This window comes from Cryptomeria japonica, chromosome 3, assembly GCF_030272615.1.
Source record: "Cryptomeria japonica chromosome 3, Sugi_1.0, whole genome shotgun sequence".
Classification (NCBI taxonomy): Eukaryota; Viridiplantae; Streptophyta; class Pinopsida; order Cupressales; family Cupressaceae; genus Cryptomeria; species Cryptomeria japonica.
The window spans coordinates 777,538,734-777,553,408 of NC_081407.1; positions in this window are offsets into that span (position 1 = coordinate 777,538,734).

Genomic DNA, 14,675 nt, shown 5'->3' on the forward strand with positions numbered 1-14,675 from the left:
TATCAAATCAGAGGATGTAACTTCACATATCCTTTTAGCTTCTTCCAACTGGAGTTTCAAATCAGAAATTATTTTCTTAGACTCCTCCACAAATTGGTTCTTCTACAGTAGCACACTTAAATTTCTTGAGCTCCCTTCTTGTTTCTCTCAACTCCTCAAGAGAACTTATGAGCTCACCTTCCAAGTCCACTTCAGCTTTAATGTCTTCATCTTTATTAACTCCATCGACCGATTCATCTTGCGCCATGAAGAGATTAATTTCTCTTTTATCCTCATAGTAGTCATCTTCTATGGCACTTACTTCATCTGTAGAATCATCTTCAAAAGTATACAGGCTATTTTGCTTTCAGTAGATTTTTCTTTATTGTTAGTAGGATTCCTTCTTTTTATCGTTACTCGAAGTTCTGCTGGTGCTTTGTTGCTCCTCTCCAACATTCTCACCATAGGGACATTTTGGAGCAAAGTGTCCTATTTTTCCACAGTTAAAACATTTGAAAGGCAATTTTCCTTTGTACTAACTGAATCCTCTTTTAAGCTTCCTTACAAATTTTTCTACAACTATATCTGAATCTTCACTAATTTCTCCATGAGAAATTTCCTCCTTACCCTTTTTGATGGAGTTGAAAGAAGCCTCTTTCCTTGAGGCTTATTCATCGGTTGTTCTCATCTCATAAATAGTTAGGGACCCAAATAACTCATGCATTCAAAAGGTCTTTAGATCCTTGGCTTCTTCTATTGCAGAGAACCTTGTATCATACTTACATGTGAGTGATTTAAGTACCATTTTGGTGATAACTTCATCAAATATATCCTCTCCAAGTCCTCTAATAGTATTCACTGTTTCATCAGTTCTTTGAAGATAATCAGCAATCTTTTCTTCATCTTTCATTTTCAAGCCTTCAAGTTGAGCTCTTAGTGTTTGCAATTTAGCCTCCTTGACCTTAACATCTCCTTCAAATAATATCCTCAACTTATCCCAAGTTTTCCTGGTGGAAGAGAAGTGCATAACCTTACAAAACTCGTTATCAGACAATCCACTAAGAATAGCATGCTTGGCCTTGGCATTTTTTTCATACTCCTTCTTAGCATCTAGATCTATAGGGGGAGCATTAGGGATAGTATACCCATTCTTCATAGACATCCAAACACTAAAACCTAGGGAAGATAGCTATGTTTCCATTCTTCTTCTCTAGAAGGCATAGTTGGCACTATCAAACATGGGAGCTTTGGAGGAGCAGATTCATTCCTTGCCACTGTGTTCTTAAACCAAAATCTACCCAAGCTATAGAAAGCTTTGACATATAGGGAACCTAATGCTCTGATATCAATTGTAGAACATGAGATATCCCTAAGAGGGGGGTAAATCAATGATTATAAATAATTTCAAACAAGGTGTACAATCGGTAGGATAATGAAAACACTAACAAGCAACCACACACAAGAGCACATCACATAACATCAGATATATGAAGAAAACCCAATGTGGGAAAAACATCGGTGAGAAATGTTGTTGGAGATCTACTGCTCCAATCTAGCCTCACAATGAAATAACAATTTTACAATGTTTAGGGCACCAACCCAAGGAGCACCAACCCCTAACAATTTATGGGCACCTACCCAAAGGAGCACCAACCCCTGATCTATTATGAGCACCAACTCAAGGAGAACCAACTCATTGAAATACATGAGATATAAAATTAATACAATGATAAGCACCTTGTTACAAATGAGTTTTGTAACCTATTCACTCTGTCGGTTGAACTATTTTTTGTCACACTGCTTCTTCTCTACCAGATCTCAATTCCCTCTGTCTGAATCATCTTTAACTTAGCTTTTGCCTAGCCAAATCTCCTCTCACACTCTCTCTTCTCTCTTTCACTCTTTGCGGCTACCTTACTGGTTCAATCTCTGTCGATTTGATGGACTGTTATGCTCTATAACAGTTTACCAGTACCTTAAACCTTACTAGTTAAGCCCTTCTTGTTGGTTCTTCTTCTAAAACTCAATCACTTCAATATTTTTCTATCAACGCTCACACTGATCAAATCTCCTCTAGCATGATCACACTTTCTCATCACATATCTATCATCAATCTACTTAAGTCTTCGATCTACACATTTATATACATGCTTTCCCATAAAACAAAAACTCAAACTTTACGTGCCTAGGGTTTACTTCACTAACTCAGTCCATATCAAATCAAATTAGATCTTATTTTGGATTGACAACCTACAAAAAATCAAACATCAGTACCATTTTTTATCCTTCCAATACATGTTTACTATATTTAGCAAACTGGATCCTATTCATCGACTTTGATTTTGTCGACTACAATAAATGTTCTATATTTTCCCTTCTCCAGATCAATAAGAAGATCAGATATCCTACTTTGATCATAATACTAAAAAAAAAAAAATTTGCCTTTTGATCTGCTTTGAGCCGCAATCTGATCTGCTTTGAGCCACAATCCTCTGTAATCGATCTATGATTTCTGCAGTCTTCATTTAATATCAACCTAATCGGCACCTACCTCATAGATGCGCCATTCACTTACCACTACATGTTCACCACCTGGAGTCCATGCGACATCTTTATCAGCATACAACTCACTTGACTATGTTGGTTCAAACTTGGTCACCAACCAGGCATAGTATCGGTATACACTAAGCAATTAACCTTAATATTGTGCACTTCTTTGTTCTGCAGGTTAGAACATGTTATCCTTTATCGGTGACAATCCTCAACCATTTTGCCAAATTGGAAAACACTTTACATCCTTTCATCTTCTTATCTAGGTCCTTCAATTTGTCTCTTTGCTTGCTTACCAATTGGCATACTTACTGATTGACATCAACATGTCAACAATCTACAATACTCCTACTTTCATACCGGTAACATCAACTTGGTCACTGGTTGACATCAATGACAACATAATGCCAACACCTTGGCATGTGGCTGACCTTCCCCCTAATTTGTACTTCTTCCTTTGGATTTTCTGGAGGATTTTCTTTGGCAGAGGATGACCTAGTGGTTTTACACGTTTGATCTTGTTCCTCGGTATTTGATCCCTCTTGGGCTGACTCGAATCTCTCTAGACCATATAAATCAATGTAATTAACATCATAATTCATCAAGGGAGAACATAGAAGATACATCTTAATATTTAGAGGTCTGGAGTTGACCAATTTTGTAATTAAGCATGTATGTAGTAGGTCATAGAGATGAATCTTGTAGTCTGGATGTTACTAGTTATTTGTAATCAGTTTTTTATTATCTAATTCATTTAGTTCTGCATTGCCTCAATCATATCATCTTGTTTCCATTGTGTTTACTCTTACTACCTGGTCCAAATTGATCTCTTTGAGATCCCTCCTAATCGGTGACTGCACCAAGTGGTGTAAGAGCAAGATTTCATTCTAGAGATTGCATTGTCTTGAAGATTTTGGTGTGGGGTGGTGGATTGTGGATCCAACCTGCAGTTGCAGAGGATTGGCGTGAAGATGACATGAAGAGGAAATATGAAAGGTGGAGCGCGTGGGAATGTAGACCCTATTCTGATGGAAATATTGAGAGGAATTGTAGCCTAGTTAGAAGTTGTTGAGACAACCTAGAGAAGAGGTCGACATGTTGAAGATGTAAGTGAAGATGAAGATGAAGAAGAAGAAGCACTGATAGAACAAGTAGCAAATCCATCGGTGATTGATCTGGATGAAGAGAGGTTCTTGAGGGTTTTGAGTAGGGAGAATACTAAACCACATTTTACCCCACTGAAGTATGATGGAAAGTTGGATTTAGATGAATTAATGGATTGGATCTTAGATATGGAGAAGTATTTTGATTTTGAGAGCACTGTGGAAGAAAGAAATGTGAAATATACCTATACCCAGTTGAAAGGTCATGTATCTCTTTGGTGGGAACATTTGTAGGTTGATAGACAAAGAAGAGGTAAAGAGAAGATCAAATCATGGGAGTGGATGGTTCCCAGGTTAAAATCAAATTTTATGGCAGTTGATTACCAAGTAAATCTGTTTCGGAAGTTGTAGAACTTGAAGCAGAAAGAATCTAGTGTAAAGGAGTATACCGAAGCATTCTACAAGTTGAATATCAAATCCAGACATGTCAATGATGAGGTTGAATAAGCTGTGAGATATTTGAATGGATTGCAGATGTCTATACAAGATGAACTCAGTTTGATCAAGTTGCAGAGTATTTAAGAAGCTTACCAATACACCTTGAAAGTGGAAGAGAAGTTCAACAAAAGACATGAGCAAAGATAGAGAGGTAGATGTGGAAGGTTTTCTGGAGGAAGATTTCAAGGAAGAAGATTTCAAGGAGGAAGATATTTTGGAGGAGGAGGAACCTGTACAGATTAGAAAAAAGGACAAGGAAGTAAGCAAGGATTGTAGTTCATACCAAAAGGATGACAAAAAATTCTACCGTAGAAGAGAATCTAATAGTTACCGAAATGAAGGCTTTGGAAAAGATGACAAAAGACAAGATAAGAGAATGTTTAGAGGAACTTTCTTTAAGTGTGGAGGAGAAGGATATCATGCTTTCGAATGTAAGAAGATAGAGAAAACTGGAAGAACAACATTGGTAGAAGAAATCCCCACCAAATCAGCTAACAAATTGGAAGATGGAGAATTGTTAATGATGAGGAGAGCTTTGTGTCATACCGGAGAGGATGAAGAGCCCTTGCAGAGGAGAAATTTTTTCAAGACTAGATCTAAGGTATCTGATAAGTGTTGTAAAGTAGTTATTGATAGTGGTAGTTTGGATAATCTTGTTTCAGAAGAAATGGTGAATAAACTGAAGTTGGAAAGATTGAAACACCCTAAACCTTATCAGATAGCATGGATTCAAGATGATCATAAGTTATTAGTAAGTGGGCAGTTCTTCGTGAAATTGAAAATTGGAAATTATCATGATGAATTTTTGTGTGATATTATACCTATGGATATTTATCACCTTTTGTTGGGTAGACCTTGGTAGTTTGATAGACAGGCAATATATGATGGGAGAAAGAACATATACACTATTGTAGCGAATGGGATGAAACAAACCTTATTATCCTTGGAGGAGACCTTGAAGAGTAAAGTATATGGAAATGCTAGAATCTATTTGGTAGATGGAATGAGACATGAGAATGTATGTTTGGCCTTAGTTCCTAAGAAGACTAAAAATATAGAGTATGATGAAGAACAATCGGAGGAGATGAAAGAATTGCTAATAGAATATGAAGACATCATTTTTGATAATGTGTTTGATGGATTACCACCTATGAGGAGTATCAATCATTGCATGGACCTGATTCCCGGAGCTAGTTTGCCTAAAAAAGCTGCACACCGAATGACATCAGTAGAGAATGAGGAGATAAATGGACAAGTGCAGGAATTGTTGAGGAAAGGTTTGATCAGAGAAATTTTGAGTCCTTGTGCAAAACTAGTAGTGTTAGAACCTAAGAAGAATGGAGAATGGAGGATGTGTATTGATTCCAAAGCAATAAACAAGATCACAGTGAAGTACCAGTTTCCTTTGCCTAGGATGGATGACATAATGGATTGTTTAAGTGGAGGCAAATACTACACAAAGATAGATTTGAAGAGTGGATATCATCTAATCAGAATTAGAGAAGGAGATCAATGGAAGACAACATTCAAGACAAATGAGGGATTGTATGAATGGTTGGTGATGCCTTTTGGGTTGACTAATGCACCAAGTACTTTCATGAGATTGATGAATGAGATATTGAATAAATTCTTGGGTAAGTTTGTTGTTGTATATTTGGGTGACATTCTAATTTTTCAGTAAGACAAAAGAGGAGAATTTCTAGAATTTAAGACAAGTTTTGCAGTGGTTGAGAGAGAAGTTGATAAATCTTAAGAAGTGTACTTTCATGAAGAAAGAGTTAGTCTATTTGGGATTTACAATATCTGTGGATGGACTGAAGATGGACCCTAAGAAGGTAATAGAAATCGTTCAATGGCCTACACCGGAAAGCATTAGAGAGGTAAAATCATTTCATGGATTGGCTAGTTTCTATAGGAAGTTTATTAGAAATTTGAGCTCAGTTTGTAGCCCTATGACTAAGACAATAAGAGGAGATAGGAAAGAATTCAAGTGGACAACCGGAGAAAATAAAAGTTTTGAATTATTGAAGAAAAAGGTCGTTGAGCATCCTGTGTTAGATTTATTGGATTTCAACAAAGTATTTTAAATAGATTGTGATGTAAGTGGGAATGCAATCAGAGTCGTGTTAAGTCGGGAAGGGAGAGAAGTAGCTTATTTCAGTGAAAAGTTGAATGATGCCAGGAGGAGATATTCAGTATATGATCATGAATTTCATGCCATGGTTCAAGCCTTGAAGAAGTGGATACATTACCTATTGCCTAAGGAATTTGTGTTGTATACTGATCATCAAGCCTTGCAGTAACTAAATAGTCAAACTTAGTTGAATCAGAGACATGTGAGATGGCTAGAATTTTTGCAGAGTTACACCTTTGTGTTGAAGCATAGGAGTGGGAAGTAAATCAACATTGTTGATGCATTGAGTAAAAGGAGGAATTTTCTGACAGAGATGAGACTGACAGTATTAGAATTTGAGGAGTAGAAGACCTTGTATGTGATATATTTATAAAGCACTGAGAGGGGGGATGAATCAGTGACAACAAAAACAATACTACTTTAAATATTGACGGGTAGATATACTTAAAAAGTTTACTCAACACTATGCATGTAATCCAAAATGATATTAAAGCATCCATTCTAAGTAAAACATCCACCATAACACAAGTGTTTATACATGGAAAACCCAAATGGGAAAAACTACGGTGAGATGGGACTCACAAGTTAACTATCTACAGTAATAGGTAATTGATCAGTTAAGGTCTACAAAAGTGCTCTACTAGGAGCGAATCTTGTTAAAGATCCCAAAGTTTTGTTAGGAGCTATACCCTGTTAAAGGTAGTACCGTGTTAGGAGTAACCTTGGTAGAGAATTTTTGAATCCAAACTAATGGATCACCTTGTTAAAGGATTTGCACAATGAAGCTTGTTAGAGCTTACCTGATTAGGGGATTTGACTATTGTAGTGATTAGAAAAAAATAGGTGGTGTGATCTAGAAGTAGCACAACTTGCTTGAATAGATCCTCTTCTGTACACTCAAAACTACATCACCAACATACTCTACAATGCCTTCAATAACTTAACACTTCTATCTTCACATCAAATCATCATGTCTCTAAAAAAGTTCATCATAATGTCATTATATAGACATTTAGATTTCATGTCGGCTTTAGAAATTATATCACAATTTCCTAAGTGTAGTGTATCTGGACAATCAAACATAACTCATCATAAATTATCGCCAAAATTTGTCGATTAGGGTAACTCATCACGACTGATGATAACTCATCACACAATCAATGAATACCCATTGGAACACCGATACCAATTAGAGTTAACCATTTCAACATGTAAACCGATTGTTCTTCATTGCTTCTTTGATGGTCTCTGTTAGATCTTCAAGTTGGTGTCAAGTTATTCCTGCATATACTAGTTGTCTCCATGTACTAGTTTGACACTCTCTAAACCATCAATACCAAACTTCCAATACCGGTTGCAATACAAGTAACTTTAGAAGTAATACTGGTAGACAATGTGAACATATGTGTGTGCGTACATGTTCCATTAATGATAACATATGGAGTCATTCATTACAATCATCATCAAGCCAACAATCTCTCCCTTTGGCATTGATGGCAACACTTAGAAAATTTTACAGCTTTACAACTAAGTGTGCTTACAAAAATTGTACACATATATTTATACTCCCCCTTAAGAATACATACAAATTTTTGACAACACATACATATTTCTACTCCCCCTTTGACAACAATGCCAAATTGAAAAGTAAAATACATATATATAGAAAAATTTGCATCAAATGTTTATATATACAAAAAACTTAAGTCTATATTAAGGAGTGTTCACTTCAATTTGCAAGAAAATGTCACTAAAAGTAATCTTCATTTGATAAAAATCATTTTCCCATGTTTCTGATAAAGTATGAGTGATCTAAATGATTGTCATAATCTGTGCAGAAAATTATTTCATTGCATCAATTGTACTCATCTCTGGAGTCACCAAAACCGCTTCTGCATCCTTGTAAACTCATTGTAAGATGTCCACTTTAGGTCTCAACTGGTTCATTAGCTCCTTATGCGATCGGAGTCTCTTAGCCTGTTCAAAATCATAGACATCCAACCGAATTTGCAAATCATCGACAGATTTGCCAAAAGCTAAGACTGGGTCCTGTAAAGGTATGTAGACATTACATATCTTTGCCACTTGTAGTTTTGTCTTTGTTCGCTTCTTAGCTATATCAGCATAGAAAAATGAAACATTAGATGTGTAGACTAGAATTCTACCCCCTGACTCAATAGCTTTTCTCAAAAGATATTTGTTTAGGGATAAAGCAATCTTCCCTATATCAATATCTTTCATTATTTGTTCTCCTCTTTTCTTCCTGTAGTTTTTCTCAGCCATAGTTTGAGTTGCTTCCTCAAGGGACTTGAGTTGGTCAGAAGCATCAACAACCAATTGGCCAAGCTTGCCAATAGGAGTTGACAAATTCTCTATAGAAGCCTCCAGTAGAAGACTTGACAAAATCTCCATAGCAGTTTAGATGTTTTCTACTTCCTTCCTCTTTTCCTTAAGCCTCTTCTTTTGTGCTCTGGATTGCATCATAATTGCAAAATCTAATAATTTTGATGCACTCATGTTGTCAACATCTATAGGTCCTTGGATTCCAAATGAGTCATCTGATGAATACTAAGAGGGGGGAGTGAATTAGTATACCAAAAATTACTGTACTTAAACACTTTAATAGTCTAGCAGTAAACCGATAAAACGGTTTAGCAAACAAACCGGTTAAAACACGCAAACCAAATAGCAAATAATGCATTCACCCACAGAAGTACAATCACCATAACACAAGATATTTTGATGTGGAAACCCAAATGGAAAAACCACGCTGAGATGAAACTCACAAGTAACTATCTATAGAATAGTAACCAGACCGGTTAAGGTCATACAATGTTCTTTACCAGTACAGATCCTGTTAGGAATCTCAATCTCTATTAGGAGATAAGTCCATTTAAAGACTACCTTGTGAGAGGATTTCAGATCTACAGATGTGAACCACCTTGTTCGAGGATTTACAAAGGCTTTTCTGGGCCTACCCGGTTAAGGGTTTCTAACTTGTCAAAGATGTGAGTAATCAACAAGTGAATGATATAGCAGATGGCACAATCTACTTGATTAGATCCATTATAGCTCATAGCTAATGCATTTCAGCATTACTACAATCTTTAGTAACTCCTTACTATGTTACAACTCACAGACTTGATCTTCTCAGTTAAGATCGCACATTCAAGAGCTCATCAACCACCACAAACCCTATCAGCTACACACACATTAAAACCCTAGACATGATGTCCTTAAAAAGAATCTGATTTCATGTCAGTCCAATAGGATTACATTGCAAGTTCATTGTATCTAGACACATTTGGTAACACGACACAAAATCATCATCAAAGTGTCGGTGGATGGTAACTCATCATACAAATATACCGGTTGGTAACTCATCACAGAGTATAACTGATTTGTCCAACTTTTCAGTTATCGGTTGGTAACTCGGAGTAATACCGATTTAACGAATTACTGGTTTATAAAAATTGAAGACTGGGAAAAAGATAGTTGCTGCTTTTGGATCCTTTCCTCTACTCCGCTTGAGATCCTTAAACCGCTTGATCTCTCTATGTTGCTTGGGTCTTTATACCGCTTGAGATCGGTAAACACTTTCTTCATAACAACAGTAGTCTAAAGACTACAACATGATACCGATTTGGAACAATTACCAGTTGAGCATAATTCATATATTCTCAAAGTGATCTCATAGAAAGTGTGTGTCCATCAATGAAAATCACAACATAATCATCAAAATGCCAACAATCTCCCCCTTTGGCATTGATGGCAACACTTAGGAAAAATTTTGATATCTAAGTGTTTTACAACAAAATTATGCCATAAGTAAAATTACTCCCCCTAAGCATATATACTGTCCCTTTTGCAGAAAATACAATGTATACTACTTCCTTATTGAGATAAACATGAAAGTATGCATCAAAATTTAAAATACAGAATACTACTCCCCCTTTGCCAACAATGACAAATTATAGTTGAAAAACCCCTATTTCATTTGCATTAAAAACTGATTTAAAAAGTTTATGACAATAAAGAGTGAAATTTGTCAAAAATTGATTTAAAATCCCGCAGAAATGTATTCATGGATAAAGACCATGATTCAAGCAATGAGGTAGCAACCTCATTCTCTGTTTGCATCTGATAAACCTGCTCCTCCATGACATCCATGGTACTCATCTCTTGAGTAACCGTTAGGGCATCTATACTAAGGTAGCATTTCTGGAGAATTTGCAGTCTTGGTAGTAGGACCAGTTGAAGTTCCTGCAAATTATGTGTTCGGTTGCTTATCTTCGCCTCTAGTCTTGCAGACTAAAGCTGAAATCGGTGAGTAGTTTGTCCATATGTGGAGAAGGAATCATATGGCATCTTGAAGGTGCTAATAAATGACTGCATATCAGATTGCAGTTTGTCCTTCTGAGTGAGCACATCATCACAGAATAAATGAGGCTGACAAATCTTGCTGAGTAGTAGATTGCCCTCATCCATTTCATCTTTGATGTCCTTTTGTGCCTTCTAAAATTTTGACCGAAGCTCATTCAATTTCTTCACCAAGGCAATGTTCAGGGCCTTTTCATGCTCCTCTTTGGCATTTGTTTCTGCAACTTATTCCAGGCTTTGGACCTGGTCTTCCACAATTGTACATAGAAGCTTTAATTGGGCAAGTGAGGAATCGGTACTGGGGAGGTTTGTACCGGGTATCAAATTGGTGAGTGTTTCCACCGCAGTTTTGATAACATCTTCCTCCCTTTTCCTTCTTAGAGCATCCAATTGCTCTTGAGAAAGCTTAATACTCTGCAGTAGCTCCGATTTGTTTGCAGAAATGAAGTCAACAGGACTGGTAATGTTAGCCAGTTTGGCTTGACTACCGGTTGCCTTTGGAGTCTCCATTTGAGTGCTCCATGTCGCTTCTTCTTTCTCATTGGCTCTTTTCTTGTCTTCTTTTGCCTTCTTTTTCCCCTCTTCTTTTCATCTTCATCCTTTTTCTTCTCCTCTTCCTTTCTCTTCTCTTCTTCCTTTTTTCTTCTCCTCTTCCTTTCTCTTCTCCTCTTCCTTTTCTGCTTCCTTCTTCTTCTCCTCTTCCTTCCTCTTCTCCTCTTCCTTTTCCGCTTCCTTCTTCTTCTCATCCTCTTGTTTCTTGTTTTCCTCTTCTTTTCTCTTTTCTTCCTGTTTCTTTTTCTTCTCATCCTCTTTCTTCTTTTCATGTTCTACCTATTTTGTCTTTTCTATCTCCTGTTTCTTCTTCTCTTCCTCTGCCTGTTTTCTCTTGTCTTCCTCCTATTTCTCCTTTTCTTCCTCTATCTATTTTCTCTTATCTTCCTCCTGTTTCTTCTTTTCTTCCTCTGTTTCTACTGGTGCATCGGGAGTAACATTGTCACCATTTAAGGCATCAACATCAATCAGTTCCATTTGAGTGGTGACTGGTTCTCCTTCACTATTGTATACTTCATCTGGTTGAGTGATTTCCAGTTCTTGCTCTACTTTCCTATTGGCTTCAGCCACTTCATGCAATCTTAAAGTTGATTGAGTAAGGGAGTGGGTATCTTTGACTACTTCTGGAACTTTTCCTTCCAATAACAGGAGTCTTCTTCTTCTCATGAAGAAGAGGCCCTTATATTTATCCACCACTTCATGTAGTTTTGTTTTAGGTACATCAGGAAAGTATTGTGCAAATACTTCCTCTCTTATTTCTTGTTCCTTTTTTATTGAAATGCGCCACTTGTTGTCTAAAGAATTATACAAAGAATCAAGCACCTCAAATTTGATTTTTGATGGCCACCGATCATTAATGCATAAATAATTGATAACTTCCTGTTCAACTTCTTTCTTTTCATCATCATTAAAATCATCAAAGCACTCTTTTAAATCACCAAGTACTTTTCTTCTAATATTCTTAATTGTTCTTTGACAATGTGTCAAAGTTTTGTAAAAGGAAATATCAATATTTACCAGTGCAGATGATGGTGATTCACTCTTTGTCTTTTTCCTCGCTTGCCTAGTCTTCTTAGGTAGTTCTTCAGAGACAGTGTCCTCTAAGTCTGGTGTATTGCTTTTTGTCTTTCACTTCCTCTCAAAGACTTTGGCAGGTGCCGCTTCTAGTTTCTTCTTTGCTGGTGACCTCTTGGTCACTTAGGGACTTGGTGTGGTAACTGGTGCCGACGCTGAAGGCACTGCCTTTCCCTTCTTTACTGAGGGTTCTTGAACCAGTGTAACCCTTTCCAAATAGGTGTCGATTCTCTTTTCCTTTGGATCAAGGGGCAAGGCGATTAGGGTAGAGGCATACCCATATAACATGTCATTCATTACCTCATATCCCATTGGTTCCACTTCTTCCTATCTAGGCTCAACCGCCTCCATTATGCACTCATCAGCTTTGATGGTGAATTAGATGTCTTCCTCATACTTTTTGACTATATCACCAGATATTCTTACTCTTTGGTTCATTTTGCATCTGAACTCATCAAAATATTTGTTCAGCACTTCCGGATAGCCGGTTCCAACCACTTGTAGGCTTTCCTTGATTTGCTTTGTCACCGGTTGGTCTGAATATCACCTACTCCTGGAAAGTAGCCTTGAAAGTAGAAGAACAACCCAACCAATAGTTGTCCAAACTTAAATTTTAGGGCATTGTCCTGTTTGATTGACTTGAGGTTCAACAAGAGTTGTCTTTGTATATCGGTGCATAGATCAAATGATGCATCTTCCTTTATCATCCTGTAGGCAGCATTTACCGCTGCAATAGAGACAGAGTTGATTCTGCTGGCATGGAATGTCTGGTATCCTATCACCATACATGTATATTTGAAAAGATCATCCTTGATTGAATTGACATTCATTCCTTGTGAATCGCTCATAGAACTGGTGAGCTTAGGCATTTCTATCTTGCTCATCTTTCTTAGGCTGGCACTTCACCAACATTGTAGAAACTGGTGATGACATGAATCGCTTCTAGTGTGATATCATGTGTCCACTCTAAGTACATCTTATCACCGTGTACCCTTCTCAGAATAATTTGAATATGATCATCCAAATATTCTTCAAGAAAATAGGTTGCGTTGTGAAGTTTCTTCTTTTCCAGAATGCTGAATTCTAGTTTAATCTTCTTATCCTTTCCACAGAACAGACTCAACTGGGAATGGATCATCAAAGATCCTAGGTCTTTAATTTTGTAGTCAATGAAATCTGAAATGCCTTCTTCCACTATGACACCAGCGGTTATTTGAGATAGGGCACTATATTTTGCCTTCCGTTGAATGAAGTCTATAGAATTAACGGGTGTAGTAGAGCTAGCATGTGATGCTGAAGCCATGATAAATAGTGAATTTTGAAAAATACCTTCCTAGATCGAAATTTAGGGCTTCACAATTTGAACTTCTCTCCACACTCCTTCAGTTACTGAAATACCGCTTTGCATTCTACACTTCTCCAATAGATGTTTGCTTCAGATTATTCTTCAGGTTTTTGATAAATTCCTTGAATCACAATGTAAATCACTTTTCTTCGTTTTGCACTTGAAAACTTCTTTGCTCAAGAAAATGATAGTGAGAAATGATTTAAAAATTCCTTTTAAACAGATTCTCCACCTACCATAATAAATGCTCCACTATTGGGGTGTAAACCCTAATTTTGCCTTATACCATTTTCGGTCTTCTGCCATCCTAACAAGTATCTTATATTGGTTAAGGTCTTTTACCTTTGTCTACCGAGGGTTCAAGATATTTCACCATTTCCTCCCCCTAAGCTTTTCTAATGCTTAGTTTGCTAGTTTAGCGACTTCCACACTGGGTGCAGAAACTAGTTCTTCTTGAATCACTTCTTTTGGCTTCTTCTTCCAGGTTTTCTTCATATTTGCTTGAACAATTTCAACATCAATTTTTCCTTCCGGAGTGACTGGTATATCATCCGATATACTCTTTCTTGCTCTACAAAATCTTGCTGTATGACCCAATTTGTTGCAATGATAGCAAACCATGCCAGGTGCTCTCCAAGGTCCATTATTCATATTTCCATTCTTCCTTCTGCATGTTGCAGCAATGTGACCATGACCATGACAAATCACACAGATTTCTATCCATCTAATTGCCACTTGATAGCCACCGCTACCTAACTGATGACTATAGGTATTAAACCAGTTTGGGTTCCAGTTCCCAGAGGGTTCAGGAAAAACTCCTTGATTCCTTTGGGGATACCTTCCGGTATTATGCATGATAGACCTGCATTCAAATGCTCTATGCCCAAACTTGTTGCATGCATAACAATTACCATTGAATCTATTGCATCTAGGCTTATCATTTAGAAAATAAGGAAAATTATTGTAAGCCTTACTTCTACATATATTAGTAGTGTGTCCTTCCTTGAGACAGTTAAAGCAAATAGATTTGAACTTTTGCTTACCTTTATCCTTTGATGTC